Source organism: Vigna unguiculata, chromosome 10 (genome assembly GCF_037176805.1).
Source record: "Vigna unguiculata cultivar grain cowpea cultivar isolate G323 ecotype 2 chromosome 10, ASM3717680v1, whole genome shotgun sequence".
NCBI lineage: Eukaryota > Viridiplantae > Streptophyta > Magnoliopsida > Fabales > Fabaceae > Vigna > Vigna unguiculata.
The window spans coordinates 40,911,585-40,928,005 of NC_140801.1; the positions used below are offsets into that span (position 1 = coordinate 40,911,585).

Here is a 16,421-nt window from a genome sequence, read left to right on the forward strand (position 1 = left end):
ACTTTTTCAACAAGTCAAAATAATATTTTGATTGGCTTAAAAATGTTCCATGCTTCACTTGCGACCCTAGAAAGTAGGTAAGTTCATCCATCATGGACATATTAAATTCTCCCTACATAGTTGCAACAAACTCTTCACACAAGATGTTATTATTTGAGCCAAAGATGATATCATCTACATACACTTGAACAAGTATAACATCACTTTCATGTTTTCTAATGAAGAGTATTTTATCAACTGCACATCTAGCATAACCTTTTGACAAGAGAAAGTTGCTTAGCCCTTCATACCACTGTCGTGGTGCTTGTTTCAAACCATATAAGGCCTTTTTCAATTTGAAAACATGGTTAAGATAGAGATGATCCTAAAAAATAGGAGGATGTGAAACATATACTTCATCATTTAAGAAACCATTCAAGAATGTACATTTCACATCCATTTGATGCAATTTAAAGTTACACATGCACGCATATACTAATAGTAATCTCAGCTTCTAGCCTAGCTACAAGTACATATGTTTCATCAAAATCAATGCCTTCTTCTTGATTATACCCTTTAGCAACTAGTTTATCTTTGTTTCTTACTATATTACCATCTTCATCCATTTTGTTTCTAAAAACCCATTTAGTTCCAGTTATATTTATGTCATCACTTCTAGGAACTAGAAACAATACATCATTTCTTATAAATTGATTAAGTTCATCTTGCATAGCAACAATCCAATTACCATCATTTAAGGCATCATTCAAATTTTTAGGTTCAATTTGAGATACAAAAGCAACATGTTCACAACAGATTGATTTAAGGCATCATTTCAGTCGATTGATTTTCTACAACAGATTGTTTGTCTGCAACAAAATTCTTTTTCTACAGTAAATCATCTTCATCTACATTCTTTGACACTTTATCTCGCATCTTAGGGTTAGTTTCATCAAATACATGCATGGATTCTTCAACAGTCATTAGTCTCTTGTTATAAACCCTATATGCATGGCTTTGTATAGCATAACATAGAAAAACACCTTCATCCCCTTTGACATCAAACTTGCCAAGTTGCTCTTTGCCATTATTTAAGATGAAACACTTAGATTCAAATACTTTTAAGTGACTTAAAACAAGCCTCCTCCCTTTGAAAAACTCATGGGGGATTTTCTTAAAAATAGGCCTAATTAAAAATCGATTTAACACCCAAAACTACTTAGGTAGTGAGTTTTCATTTAACATGGTTCTAGCTAGTTCTTCAAGTGACCTATTCTTTCTTTCAACTACTCCTTTTTATTGTGGAGTTCTTGGAGTAGAAAAGTTATGTTTAATCCCATGTTTTTCACAAAAGTGTTCAAATCTTTCATTTTGAAACTCTCTACCATGATCACTTCGAATAGACACTATCTTAGAACTTTTTTCATTTTCTAAAACCTTGGAAAGTCTTTTGAAAGCATGGAATGTGTCATTTTTGGCTGCTAAAAACAAAGTTCATGTAAACCTAGAGAAATCATCTACTATGACTAATGCATAAAGGTTTCTACCAAGACTCATAGTTTGGGATGGACCAAATAGATCCGTATGAATCAACTCCAAAGGTCTTTCAGTTGAAACACAATTTTTGGATTTAAAAGAGCCTTGGTCTATTTTCCCTTTTGACAATCTTCACATATTGTATCCTTCTCAAATTTGAGTTTTGGTAAGCCTTCAACCAACTGTTTTCTATTTAGCCGATTAAAATGTTGCATGTGTATGTGACAAAGCCTCCTATGCCATAACCAAATATCATCCTCTTTTGTAAGCAAACAATGGATGCTAAATTATGCATGATGCAGATCAAGTAAGTATATATTGTTGACTCTTTTTCCTATCAAAACAATACCCCCACATGCATCATATATAAGGCAATTATTAGGTTTAAACATGACTTTAAAACTATTTATAATGTTAAAATATTGTTCCAACTTTCTTGTACATTTTTCATAGTCAAAACTATTTATAATGTTAAAAAACGTTCACCATTCTAATTAAACAAAACAGAACCAAGGAATGTAGCATTTTTAGGAGTCAAAATATTTGTGACAAAACATACATAAACTTCTAAAGAAAATTACTACAATATTTTCCTGGGCTTTCATAATATAAACATCATTTCTCCTTCTTGATAGTCTTCATTGTCTTTGTAGCTGATAGTTTGGCTAATGGAATGTCTTCCAAAAGATCAAAGTCCATGATATTTGATGGAATGTCTTCTACATCTTCATGGTAACTGGTAGTACATAGATCTTTTCTGGACGTCACACGTAAAACAATATTTGGGTCAAGATCAGTCGTCCTAGAAAAGGACATATGCAATTACCACCATCAATCTATATTAGAGCTTCCAAGTGTCGAGTAATAGTAGTATGGTAATTATAGTGAAATTATACTTACTAATGAACTATCAGTATCAATAGATAAGTCACATACAACATTGTCACTACATTCAGCAAGTTCCATTGCCTACAAAAGTTTACATCAAAATTTATAAATTTCTATCGAACCACCAGTACGACTCATTTAAATACTTACTGTAACATCCTGACTCGATATTGCGAATTTAAATAATAAAATAAGAAAACAATAAATACGCGTGATTTATTATAACATCATTTCTCATAAATGCGGGAAATTTAAAACTTTATTGGATTAATGAATAATCCAAAATCCATAAATTATAAAACTCAAAATAATATAAAAACATCCTATAAGTGTTTACAATTTATTTCAAAATTATAAAACAATAAAAAGCTCCCAAGCTATCCCCGCTCAGTCGCTAAGCCTCACTCGATCCATCTACAACATCATCTGCTCACGTATACCGCGTACACGATCATCGCCAAACACAAGCAAATAGGGTGAGTTAACATAGTAAACATATATGTATATACAATTCAAATGCATATATAAAACACATCAAAATAATACATCCTTTCGACCCATATGGCCACAACCATGTTGTGATGTCAACTAACATTAAGGAATTCCATATTTTCAACCCACATGGCCACAACCATGTTATGATGTTGAAATCACTCAAGAAATTCCCTCATTCGTCCCACATGGCCACAACCATGTTATTCGTGTTCTATGTCTTCTAGTGAATACCTCAAGGTGTCTTGCTGCCCAACCTATCGACCACAACCGATAGAGCACGTGCGGGAAACCACACTTCAGATCACACACCGTAACGCCATGTGGAGTTCCCAATACGAACATAGTTCATACGTCCCAAGACTACCAAACTCGTCAGCTAATTGCTGAGGAGGGCAATCTATCTGGACCCATCCGTACTGGCCACAACCAGCACACTCACACCGACAACACTCACAAACCCGAGCCACAACTCAAGAGTTCCTCGTGTTCTTTTGCTATCTCGAGCCACAACTCAAGGGACGTTATTCCGAGCCACAACTCAGAGAGTGCCACGTGCTTAACCCCTATCCCGAGCCACAACTCAAGGGATACATTCTGAGCCATAACTCAAGGAACACCAACAAACCGACCTTTGAGGTATCTTAGAAGCCTTGTAGACAACGCATCATGAATTCAACAAAACTAATCTGATACCACATTATCAATTGCCTTGAAAAATACCATTGTACTTTTCTTTGCTTAGGCTAAAAGCCTTCGTCCAAACATCCAAGCCCATCTCGCTTAAGCTAGGCTCACTAGCCTGAGCGAGCCCATAGTACAATAGCAGCCCACAAAGTCTCGCTTGAGCGAGCTCCTTCTCACTTGGGCGAGACCATCCTTCGTCTAGAATTGATGTGTCTCGCCTAGGCGGCGAGTTTAAATAGAACCATCAACCATCGAAATTCTCGCTTAGGCAAGGGTCGTTCGCCTAAGCGAGACGAGCTTTCGCCCAAGACGAAGCTTCACGCATGAGCGAGATGCTCAAGCAAGGGCTTCTAACACTCTCGAGTTCTTGCTTAGGCGAGGCACACTCGCCTAAGCGAGATGGCCTGTCGCCCAAGGCCAAAACTCCCCACTCGAGCGAGACGCTCGAATAGACACAAACGCAACTCTCTACTAACCTCGCCTAGGCGGGCCTAGCTCGCTTGAGCGAGAATTGCAGACTTCTGCACTGTGACGGCAACAGACACCAGCAACATATGAACAAATCACATCCCAAAACCAAACCACGCAATTGGAAGTAGTGCACAAAGCTTATGGACATAATTTAGACCCAATATGGTCCCCAAATACAAGTTGAACCAAAAATAACATGTACAGTGCAGAAACCCCTCATATTTATGCAATTTGGAAAGAATTTCGATCATCAATATCAAAGCACCCAAACCCCTAATTCAGATCATATATTAGCACGAATTTTCATGGCATACAATCATCAAAATCATGCACATGAAACAGCAATACTAAAATTCAGTTCAACTCGCCTAACCTGAAATTTCCTTCGCTTATAATTTGAATTATGCGTCTTCCCTAGAGTACCAATACTCTAGCAAAAAGAGAGTCAAACTTTGGTTCACCAACGTTTGAACCCACAACCTTGCCTTTGTCAAATCAATGCACAACTATTCAACTAATTGATGTTTCATGATAATTTCTATAAATATAGGGTTACATTATCACTCCACAAGATCAAACATATTATTAAAATAATAATAAATCATACATAGGACTTGAACCCAAGTCCTCTTACACAATTAAGTACTCTCAACCACTTGAGCTAGTACTTTTCCACGTCACCTCAATCAATATTTAATGTCATAAAGGCTCCCACTACCCGCATTAATTAATTAATTAATTTTCACAGGTCTTATACTTACTAAAGAACTCCAGTATGAGTATGTATATCAGAGTCACTGCCACTGATACGTTTTCCAGTAACCATTGTCTGCATTATCTCACAAACAATTAAAACATAGAAACCACTAACATTGGTATTAGTAAACACAGTAAACTTAAAATCTACTCATTAACGACTTCTCAATATCAGGTTGTATTTCATAGGCACAATTTTCCTTAGCTTCAACAACTTTCATTACCTGCAAAATTTGTTCTTTTCAATACAAAATAATTAAAATTACAACCTCAGTTTGTCCAAGAAGACTACTAATGTGAGCTATAATTTCACGATCACTTGAAACTCTCATTATTGAAGCAGGTCGGTTATTTGTTAGAGCTTAACCTTGAAAGCCAAAGTACACCCCAAAATAACGTCTAGATCCTCTAGAAAACACTTAAAATCCTCCTCACCATCCTAATACATACAAAAAGAAACATGAAATGAAATATTAGTATGATTTTCACACTATTATCTTACTATAGGAAAAATAAAGGTGTACTACCTTGATCATTTTTTTTCGCAAATTACCAGCAGATACACCAATTAGATTGATGTAATCTTGGTCCTAAAGCATGAAGTTAGCAACCTTTTTTCGATCAGTCACTTGAATTCCAAGCTTGTATCTATAAACATATATTCAATCATAAATAAGATTGTAACATAGGCAAACTATTACACATCTGTTACGAATTACTAAAATCATTATATTCTGCAAGTATTACTAACCTCATTCTTGGATACTCACTATAACCATCATAATTCAAACACTTAAAAGAACCAACTTCATGTGTTCTTTTTGTGCATAATTTACAAATTAAATAACTCCAACCATCATTTCCTAAGTTAAATTTAAGTGTATGTGCAACAGTTACACATGAAATCTCCTAAACCAATAAAAGAAGGGTTAATAATAATGACAAGTGTTTATAAAAGTTTGCAAAACAACAACTACCTCTATCACAGTCAAAATCTCTGAAACACTTTTAACAATAATTTTATACATAAACCTATCAACATGACGAATCTGGGGAGACCCACTGTATTGGCTTCCGTCTTCAAAAATTTCATGAGCACATAAAAAACATGAGTTAGTGTTTATCAAATATAAAGATTTATTGAATAATATAGTGGTAATATAAAAATATTACTTTGCAAATTCCTTCCTAAATTCAATCAATTCAGGTATATCATCTCCAAATATGAACTTCGATCCATTTCAACAATTAGACAATGACATTGACCATGGACCTATACAAAATAATTTAAATTAATTTACAAATTAGGCACATTACCTTCAAAACGAATAAAGAATATAAAAAAGTTTTATCACTATAATAAAACCTGATGCAGCCTTTATCTTTTCCTGAGTAAGAATAATAGCAGGATAAGGTGTTTCACGACTTGATAGTGGTCGTACCCCACCAAATTAAAACACTTAAAATGCAATATATGAAAGTGAACCAAGTCGTCTCCCAACGACCAATATTTTCATTCAAAGCTTCAATTTCCAAATGAACACAACAATAACACAGGGGGGTTTGGCAGACAGATTCAGAATGCTAATCAACGGATTAAATTGAATGCGATAGTGATTAAAACCGTATTAACATCCTTGATTTAAACACAATTTCACTTATCATAGGCCACCAAATTAATACCAACTCTGCCTCATCTCAATCCACTAGATAATAATTCACTAAGTGAAAATTATAATCCGGCTTCATTATGCAATTAAGCAATGCACACATCCTTAAATTCGTGATAGCCAAGCTACATACATTAAGCATGAACGTATCTTAACCCAAACGTATGCAATTACTCTGTAAATTAAGCATTAACAGATTCACCACATGCATTCCACGAATTCAGAACAAAGACATGGCAGATTTCACAAAACAAGCACAACCTCAAAGCTTCATTGCATTTTTTATCAAGGAGTCCATACACAAATTTAGCTAGACATGGAAATGAGCAATTAAACACTTCAAATCTGGAATCAAAAAAACATGACCAAAAAGAGAGATTTCAAAGCTTCAATGGAATGCAAAAATGGTGCTCTGATATATAAATCCGAAAACCCCATCAATGGGTGTTGTTCCAAGTCAACAAAATCCACAAAATGAGCTGCCCAATGTAGAAAACGAAATCAAAACGCGAAACCCTCAATGGGTGCTGTCAAATGTGCATAAAAATGGTAAAAATGAGACAAAAACGTGAAAAACTGCAAGGTGCACTTCCATGGAAGCTTGGAGAGCGAAAATGGAGGTTGGAGAAAGGTAGAAGATGAAATGTGCTGCTGGTGCATGGAAAAGAAACCCTATTCTTGTGGTCACCTCAAGTCTGCCAGCATTATTTACAAAATTGCCATTATGAGCTGCAGAATTACAAAAATGCCACTCTTGGGCCTCTAATGTTGGCCCATTCACTCAGATGACGTGGAAATGATGTGGAAATGATGTGGCAACTCTCTTCAACTGAATATTGATGTCCAAGCTCCAAAATTGCTTCACCCAAATACCTAAAAATAATTAAAAACGAAAATTAGGCCAAATAATGTGAAATTAGTCCAAATTCGGAATAGTGGCCCAATAAAGCCCAATCGATGAAAAACACTATAAAGATGAACAATTAAGCACTGGACAACTGTCAAATGGGTAGTGGAATGGAAGAAAATAATGACTCATCACTTTCCCTCCAATAACTAACCAATCTCATACAATATGAATCCCACTGAGTGCAACTGATTGACGCACCACAAAATTAATAAAATAAAAACAACAACTTCAAAACAACATTAAATCGATAAATTAAAACTGCTCTATTAAAAAAATAACATTAAAACTTCTAAATTTTGATACATGTTTATAACTAGATATAACATTTATAAAAACAAGAAACTTTGTCTATAAGTTCAAGATAAACAATAAAATTTAGATGTTCAAACTAATAGAATATTACAATATCTTTGTTTCTTCGTAAAAGTAAAATAGTAAAAGTCTAATATAACATTCTTTACTATCAATCTTAATCTTGATTTGAATCATTTGTTTCTTCATTAGGAACACTCCCTTGACACCTGACATAAAAAAATCATAATTAGTAACATTCATTACAATCACAATCATGATCAACGAAGTCAATTTTAATTTTTTTTCTTCCTATTTCTCTCTCAATACAAGAAAAGTAGTTATTATTTAAGAAAATTTATCTATAAAATATGATTCGTAGATAAATTCCATTTATCTACGAAAATAAAATACATTATCTATGAAAGTTTTCTAGATAATCATAAAATACATTATCTACGATGTTTTCGTAGGTAATTATGATAAAAAGTTTTTTCAGACGAAATATTACCTATGAAATTTAGTGTAGAAAATAAATATTATTAAAAAATATATAAAAATGATTTAATAAAATATTACGTATGAAATAGTTTCGTATGTAATCTTATAAAAATATTTTATTAAGTTATAACATTTATTTTTTTATTAAAAGTATAATTTTTTTAAAGTATTAAGTTAGACTTTCATTTCCAAACAAGTTCACTCACTTATCTCTCATGGTTCATCTCGTTCATCCCTCTCACTGCTCACATTCTTATCCCTCTCACTACTCACGTTCTTCTTGTTCAAATTCATCTATTCAGGTTCTCCCATTCAGGCTCTTTAATCCCACTAACTACTCACGTTCATCCTAACAACTCACACTCACCCAACAACTATTCATCTGAGCCACCAAAAGCTATTCATTAGAGGCTATACGTATGGACGCTCACGACTCGAGACGTTCATTGTGAGGTTTGGCTGAGGAACGAGTGTGCGAGCACAAGTTTAGGGCTTTTTTGTGCGAATGTGCGAACGATTGTGCAGCTAAGGTTCGTCCCAGGTTGACGCTCACGCTAACCCAACGTCGACTGCGGTTCATCCTCGATGCTCTTTATCTCGACCCGCTCGCGAGTGTTCGAACGCCATTTGTCGTACGGAAAGCAAAGATCGAACCCAACTCGCGACTGTGCGAACAAAGTTTACGAATTGGGTTTTTTCCATAAAGAAGAAATTAGGGTTTTTTCCAGGTAAGTGATTGGTTTAGGGTTTTATATTTTGCATTTTTTGGACAGTTTTATTCAATACTCCACTTTTCCAATCTTAATCTTAATCTTAGCATCTTAATTTAGGGTTCTATAAGGTTCTACTCACCTGATTTTTGTTGGTTAGAAAATTGTATGTGTACCCTTTTTCAAGGCCCTATTGTGATTATGACATGAATGGTTGATAATTAGTAAGCAGAAGTGCAATTAATCTGCCGAGGATTATAATATTTCCTCATTCTGACACTCTGGTTTAAGGTAGATTTTGGTGGAAATGAGGCAGAGGTCCTGAAGCATGTGTCAAACTACTTACATCCTGTCGACTCAGAATCATTGTTGGACCTACTTGCCACTTCTGAATTTAAGGTGATATTACTTGCCCTTATGATTAAGTTTGAACTGTTGCTGTGTTCTATCAAATTTTTGTCAATATTACTCCTGTATTCATAGTAACTAATCTTGCAAAATCAATGCATTAATGTTATATAATCTACATGTATAGAATTCTGCATAATCTAATGATGCATACACCATGTTATTATTCTTGTTGTTGTTTAATGGTATAAGAGATTTAATATAGACATAATATGTATTGGAAGGAAAAAGTTGTGTGAAGAAGAGGGAGCTCCTAAAGATGAGAGTGTTCCTCCATCTTCAGTTTAGGAAAAGTAGAGTTGATGGTGTTTGCCTTAGTCTCTACCAGTCGACACATGGTCTCTTTTGGTGATGGCCATCAAAAGTAGCTATAGTCTTATGTATTTGAGATTTTCCGTAGCTATATGGCCATCTGTTCATGGTCCTTTGTTCTTACTAGGCACATATAAAAGCTTATCAGTTTTAGTTGAAGTCTGGTTGAATAGGAACCTAACCAACCAAGTGAGGGCATAAGGCCTATATGCTCTTGGGAGTTTCCGATACTATGGTCCAGACAATTTTATGAGAATGCGTCTACTGATGCAATTTTCTGCAACGCTTAAGCTTTTAGGCATCTATAGCAAGTGATTGTAGCACTATGAACTAAATTTGGGAGATCCATATGAATTTGGGAGATCCAACTAGGAGAAAATGACAAGAGAAACTCTTAAATATAAATTGTGAGAAGGATAGAATATGCAGAGTTGATCTGTTTTATTGGTGAGTGTGGGGGAAGAAAAGTGAAGGCTAACAGCATGTAACAAATGGCATTGCAGATTTAGATTATTCTAATATTCCTAGACCATGACAACCGAAAATTTAAAGTGAAAAAGTGCAAACTAAACTTCTCTTTTGCATTCGCACATTCAATCATACAATGTAAATGGTATATTCATTTAGGAAGATGGAAAAACAATTTTCTTTATTGAAAGTTCAATTCCCCTATAGAGGAACTCACAGTAAAGACAACAACTTTTGACTTTGAAGCCAAATCATCACATGAATTCGATTGGATTTTTCGTAGCCCATCATTTGAACTCAAAGTATGATTTGGATTTGTATTGAATTGTTTTTTCTGAAATGGTGATAGTCATTGGATAGGATTACCTAATTTTTGAGTTTGAGTTTGTGTTAATAGAAATAGTAATTTTTGTTGTAACTCAACCCGCACACACTCATGTTGTACCAGAGAAAGGATAAGGAGTAGCCATAATTGTGTAAACCATAAATATTGGAACACTATAAAGCCCTTGAGTGCTAGATAATTAGACTTAAAGTGCATTTTTCCAATTTTAATTGTTGTCTTGAATATGTTTAGATGGGTTGTTTACTTTACTGATTTAGTTTAGGTTGTTGCTCTTCCAGATTTTCTTAAATCTTATCTAATCTTGATTCTAATTCTGTTTACTTTACTAATTTGATTTTAACTAATTTTCTCATAAACAGATTTTTATGCTAACTTTTCCAATTAGTTTTACTTTTTGATTTCAAGTTTTTAGATCATATAGTTACTGATTAATTCTTTTCTATTGCAGCTTCCTAATTTTGCACTTTATGAAATAGTTTCATGGTTGCTACACAATTCAGTTTCCATCTCACATCAGGTTCACTACACAGCCACTAAAACATCATGGTTTCATCTTTCTACTATAGCTCGCTGGATCAAAAAGCACTACACTGCTATACTTCTTAATGAACTTGGTAAAAACCATGATTACCAAATCAAGGTATTGTTAGACTGTTCCTTTATACTACTCTTTTAAAAACTAGTGATTATATTGTTCTACCAGAATTGGAACATTACAGTCTTTTAGATTATATACATAGGTGAATGAATGTATGCGATTGAGTTATTCTTTACTTTCATAATAATATGATGTTTTCATTCCATACTGCACAATTTCCAGAGTCGTGGTCTTGCTACTCTAGAACCCTTAGAATCTCCGAAAGGGAAATATGATTTTGTGTGTGTTTGTGTTATAATGAATGTTGTTGGTGTGAGGAGAATGAAGAGGTTTAAGGAGTACGATATAAAGAGAGAGTTTAGAAATGGGAATTTGTAATAATGCAGAATTAGATACTGTTAAATAGTATTATTACAAGACTGCTACTCAAGATAGCAAATGTGTTTAAATATGCTTATTTTTTTTAAAAAAAGATATTAAGGAAGTTTAGATTTAATTAGTTAATAGTTTTTTTTTAGTTGCCCGTTTTATTCTTTTTCGAAAATAAGGTTCCCATTTGAAGCTTAGCAACGAAAACATGTAGTATGTTAAGATGGGTATTGATCCTAATGGAAGCTTAGGACATATTCGGGGTTGGGATACTTGTAGTATGTTAAGATTGATTATTATATGCTTTTATAAGATACCTTGTAATTTTTTAAGTCCATTGATAGGAGCAAACGTGAATAAAATAGCACTAATAAAGTTGAGAAAGTTAGGTGATGTTTTCTCGTAACTTTAGTTCCTGCACTAAAATAAAGGATTTTCTTGTCCTACACCGAAACTATTTCATTTTATATTGCTTGTATGACCACTTATTTAATGTTGATCTTAAAGGATTCAAGTCACGGGCCCCATTTGATGGTTTCTTTTATCTAAGTGCAATTAAATCAGGTTTATTGATTGAACCAAAGTTAGTGTCTTCTTCCTCTCTGTCCTATTTCTCGTAAGGTTGTTATTGTTCATAGACATGCAAATAGTGATCAATTCATAATGCATATTGCCACTTTTTCTCACTTTACAGCATGTATGGTCCTATTTATTTGTTAAAATGCTTGCAATCGAAAAAAAATCTGATAGTAAAGATTTGAAGGTTGTAATTAATAATTATTATCATCTCTTATTTTCCTCCAATCGACATGTATTATCATGCCGGATTGATTGCCTTTTTTTTCTCCCATGATAAATATAATAGGTTCAATTTATTTCTATGCTCCTTATTGCTATTTTCTTGGAGAAGATTAAGCACCAATTCGAAAAGACCTTGCTTAATCTTAGAGAAGATTAACCACTGCTTATTGCTTATTCCCATGATGAATATAATAGTTTATTTTCTTGGAATGTTTGTCATTTGAAATAGTGAGCATTCTTTTGACATCTTTCCATCCTTTCTCTTTTCATATATAGGAGATGTATCTTATTTGGAGTTTTAAATGTTGTCTCTTTTCATATATAGGAGATGTATCTTATTTGGAGTTTTAAATGTTGTGATTAGAGAGTTTTATATTTGTGCAGATGCAGGAGTCTTTTTGTTTATACCATTGATATGTATTATTCAAGAAGATATGGATTAGCTTTTGCTTTGGCCAACCGACTCCAAAAGCTTTCTCTTTTGGCTATTCAGTTGATGGATATATTATTCATGGAGATTGTATAAGAAATTGAGCTTTTGAAAGTGTCTTTTTGATCATTTAGAACCCGTTTCATTTTTTTTTATTTATCTACGAAAAAGTTCATAGGTAAATTATCTACGAAGATTTTCGTAGGTAACTTATTTACGAAATATTTCGTAGGTAAGTTATCTACGAAAATTATCGTAGATAAGTTATTTATAAAATATTTCGTAGATATCCTTAGTACTGGGAAGTGTCTCTTATCTACGAATACTTTCGTAGGTAATGTTCGTAGATGATGTTACCTACGAATGACATTTTCGTAGATAAAGTTACCTAATACCTACGAAATTCGTTTCGTAGGTAGTTCGTAGATAACATCAGATTACCTACGAAAATTGTCTGTTACCTACGAATTTTGGGCGTAGATAATATTCATATTTCTTGTAGTTCTTATAAAAGAAGTTCATATAGAGAGGTCCTAAAACATATTAGAATTTGTGTTTAGAGACTAATTTAGGTTCAAAAAATTAACTTGTAAATTAACAAACATTTATAGAAGTTATCTCTGGGATAAACTGCACACCAAGTAAAATGGTACCAGAGGCTATAATGAAGGCCGCCTAAAGAAGCCACAATTAGGTTGGGTTAAAGATCACTTCCAACAAAACTAGAATGTGCTTGAATTGATCATTGTCAAATGTACTTAGAGACAAATTTTAGAGAACAGAAAGAGCTTTTGGAAACAATAAACAAACAAGGCCTAATTGTCAGCCAAAGAAAGATGTATTCAATTTATTATGGACAACTCCAAGAGCTAGCTACCTGCTGGGAAGAACTAAAACTTTAAATATTTAACTAACATGACAAAATAAAACTCCTATTTTCTATCTCTTGAGAGAACCACTTTTCCTCGCATTAATAATCTAGTGGGTTTATTTCGTTTATTAAACCTTTACTGTTTTTTTCTTTATTAGGTTTTTCATTCATTTTCATTAGAATCAAGCACTAGGATGGCTCGGGTATGTCTCTGGTAAGGCAAAGACTCATATATTGAAGAATTTATAAAGAAAAGAACAGAAAAATTATCTATAACAAAACTATCCTCCTTGGTCTAGGGATTTCTCTGTACATTATTCTTGATAAAGTTTAAAGTAGAACAATTATTCCTCTCAGATAGGTATTAGGACATAAAAAGTTCACTCATTGGGTAAACAATATGATAGTTACTTGAGCGAGAACCATAACAACTAGTTGAAGACTTGGTTCCAAGGTCTCTTGGACAACCTGAAAAATAAGTGGAACAGACATAAATACACAAGAAAGGCTATCATAAGATTAATAGTACAAGTGTTAATAGAAAAATATTACAGCGGTAGCTCCAGCGTTTTCCAAAAGTTTTGACATTTGGGAAGTATTTGCTCAAAGCCCAAACTGTTCTATAATTGGCTCCAAGTGAATCTACAATTATTGTAGTGACACTTGCTCTTTCAGCTCCAACCTTATGTAGAACCTTATAGAGTTGAAAGCATGTGAGGTAATGAAGATGCATGGAAGCTCAAGTACTCAAGTTCTAAGATTCTCTCTAAGTTCCAAAACATTTTCCAAGTGATTAGCAACAACTGCATTTACTTTGTTAGGGTGTCAATATGTTTGAAATTGTTCATTAGGAGTTAATATTTCTTTTTAACATGTTTCTTTTCCTTTTTCTTCTTTGGCTTTGACAAAAATTTATCCCTTTTGGGTTTATGCATGATTCACTTGATCCAAAGCACCAACAAAATAAATAGTACACCACTTACAAAATCAAAAATAATTTGTATGGTTATCTCACAACATTTCTAACGCATATTTTGTATAAACATCATGATTGATTTTGATCGGTTTTTTTCTCAGGAAAATCACACCTTTGACTTCGTCACCTACCTTTATTTTATCAAGCACGCTATTTCCCACTCTATGGAATGCCTACTATGACATTTTTATAAACCTGACTAAGAAAAAAAAAATATACCTTGATGTTTGGGTTTTTCTGCTTGAGAAAATTTCCAGCACATGTTATTAATCCTTTAGTTCCTATCCCTGCAACCAAAGCATCAATGTTTTCCCTGAGTCTCTACAGATCTCAAGGCCTGTTGTCTCGTAATGAGTCTATATGTAGAAAATGAAACTTTTTTAGCATATCTTATAATCAGTCCCCAACGATGAGAAGCATTGCCTATTGGTTCATTAAACAATGTATGAACAACCAATCAAAGTCTTTCATTTACAAAAACAACAAACTAAATACGTGAGGTATATGAAAAGAATTAAGATAAGTGGAAAGGTACCAAATGCCAGAAAAGGTGTGTTGACTAATCATGGAAACACAAATCAAGATGGAAACCCAAAATAAATTATGGAAATTGAAAGAGTTAGGGAAAGAACTAAGTTAGGGCATGAGAAAGAGAGAAATCGAAATCAATTCAAAAATTGAGAGCAGCGACACATAATCGGAATGAGATCTTCAAAATGGGACGACGAAATTAGAAAGATGAAATTGAGAGAGAACTAAGACGATATTAGAAAGATGAAATTGAGAGAGAAATATACTCAAACACGGAGGGTGAAGAATAACGGTGAAAGGCACGCAGAGAAGAACGAAAGCTTCTTCGTCTTGTCTTCCTCGTAGGTACACAGTAAAGAGAGAAGAGCTGAATAGTCAAACTGAAAATTGTAAAAGTTACAAGAAATAGGGAAATGAAAAAAAAAAGTAAGGTGAAACCTAAATATGTTACTGGAGTTCATTTGAAAAACTCCTAACACTTTTGAAGTTTCTAAAACCTCTGATATTCTCTTTTTTATCAGAGGTTATTACACCCTCAGGTAATAAACCTTCTTTAAAATTGTATATTTTTGTAGTGCATGACAAACTAAATAATTAAAATAAACAAAAAGTATATATATATATATATATATATATATATATATTTACTTAATTAATTGTGAATATTTTAATAATTTAAACAAAAACGGAAATACGGTGGGGACGGGTATTATGACAAGGATATGTACATCCCCATCCCCATTCAATACGAGAATTCACTGTCAAAATGGATCGAGTCATACCCACAAGTTTATTTGTCATCTCCAAGTTTGTTGTTGAATACGTGTTAGCTAATTATCTTATATATTTTCGGTCTTATATATTTTCGGTCGTGTTTATTACTTTATTTAGGATGAGACTTTAAACATATAATTTTTTTTATTTTCTGTTAATTTTCAACTAAAACAATTTACAATTTCTGTAATTTATACTAATCTATATACAAATTCTAATTTAATTTGCAAACTAGTGATTAAAAATATATTTTTAGTTAAAAATTACATTATCGGAAATTTTCATTATCTGGTAGAATAATTCCTAGAAAGTTTCTATAAAAATTTGTAAAATTTAATTTCATAAAAATTTGATATAAATTTTTCGAATTCCTATAAAATGTGTTGACAAAGAATGATTAAAAGATTTTGATGATGATAAACATGCTGAAAAAAACATTTGAAGATATTGAAGACAATATAGTTTATGTTTAAAGATTCTTATTGTAATAGACTTAAACTTTTTCTAGTTAGGTGCAAAATTGTTAGAACAACAGCTAGCTCGTAACTCTTCTGAGAGAAATTCATTTTCCGCAAAAATCAGTATGATAATCGATTACCATTTTATAATAAACGATCACCAACTTAAAAAATTCTATTTTTCAAAA

At 33.1% G+C, this 16,421-nt stretch overlaps 2 long non-coding RNA genes across 3 annotated transcripts; one reads left to right on the forward strand and one right to left on the reverse strand.

Moving 5' to 3' along the window:
• The first annotated feature begins 8,380 nt into the window (after nt 1-8,380).
• On the forward strand, nt 8,381-12,752 carry LOC146883213 (uncharacterized). Of its 2 annotated transcripts, none has more exons than XR_014985060.1 (4): nt 8,381-8,909; nt 9,183-9,290; nt 10,874-11,065; nt 12,578-12,752. It is a non-coding gene; the product is annotated as an uncharacterized LOC146883213 (long non-coding RNA). The 2 variants fall into 2 exon arrangements; XR_014985059.1 differs by having other exon boundaries at nt 9,187-9,290.
• Nucleotides 12,753-13,767: 1,015 nt separating this feature from the next.
• LOC114166474 (uncharacterized) lies at nt 13,768-15,427 on the reverse strand. The gene is made up of 4 exons (XR_014985058.1): nt 15,268-15,427; nt 14,690-14,826; nt 14,047-14,188; nt 13,768-13,962 (listed from the first exon to the last, which is right to left on the reverse strand). It is a non-coding gene; the product is annotated as an uncharacterized LOC114166474 (long non-coding RNA).
• Nucleotides 15,428-16,421: the final 994 nt, after the last annotated feature.